The following is an 846-nucleotide window of genomic DNA, read 5'->3' as shown; positions in this document are numbered from 1 at the left end:
ATTCATATATTAACATATAACATATATATTTCACAAAATATAATATATTCATGGATGTTTCCAGGTTTCTTATGCTATGAATACTTACATATGTTCACTCTTTTAGATATCTTCTGATGTAATTATATACATATTTCTATTAAGCATATGCCTAGGAATGAAGGTGCTAGGAAATACGATATGCATGTATTTAGCCTTAATATTAGCTGCCTGTTTTCTAGAATTGTACCAATTTACTATATTTATTATACTGCATAATATATAACATACATACAGCAATATATAATGTTTTATTAATGTAGATCTAGAAAGAGACTATTAAGCATATGCCTAGGAATGAAGGTGCTAGGAAATACGATATGCATGTATTTAGCCTTAATATTAGCTGCCTGTTTTCTAGAATTGTACCAATTTACTATATTTATTATACTGCATAATATATAACATACATACAGCAATATATAATGTTTTATTAATGTAGATCTAGAAAGAGAAAACTTTTTTTTTAATTATTTAATAACCACATGATTAGAAGCATTTCATTACAGCATTAACATATTCAATAACAATTTCCAGAGCAAAGACTTTCAATATTGGCTCTAAATTTTTAGGTTCACATTTGAACTAATACAGTTATACATTATTGTACTCGGTATAAACCTTATAAGACATAAAATTGAATGAGGCTTTAAACTTTAAAAAAGATCTCCATTTCATTTTAGAATATATTGTTCCTTGCAGAAAGACTCATTGTTTTTGCTACTAACACTGAGATGTTGGCGCATGCATCTCTAATCTGTATGCATCTGATTATTATTAGTTCTAATCGGTTGCACTTGGATTCTT

This window comes from Nannospalax galili, unplaced genomic scaffold, assembly GCF_000622305.1.
Source record: "Nannospalax galili isolate Female #2095 unplaced genomic scaffold, S.galili_v1.0 scaffold46, whole genome shotgun sequence".
NCBI classification, from domain to species: Eukaryota; Metazoa; Chordata; class Mammalia; order Rodentia; family Spalacidae; genus Nannospalax; species Nannospalax galili.
Note: the sequence above shows the minus strand (reverse complement) of the source record.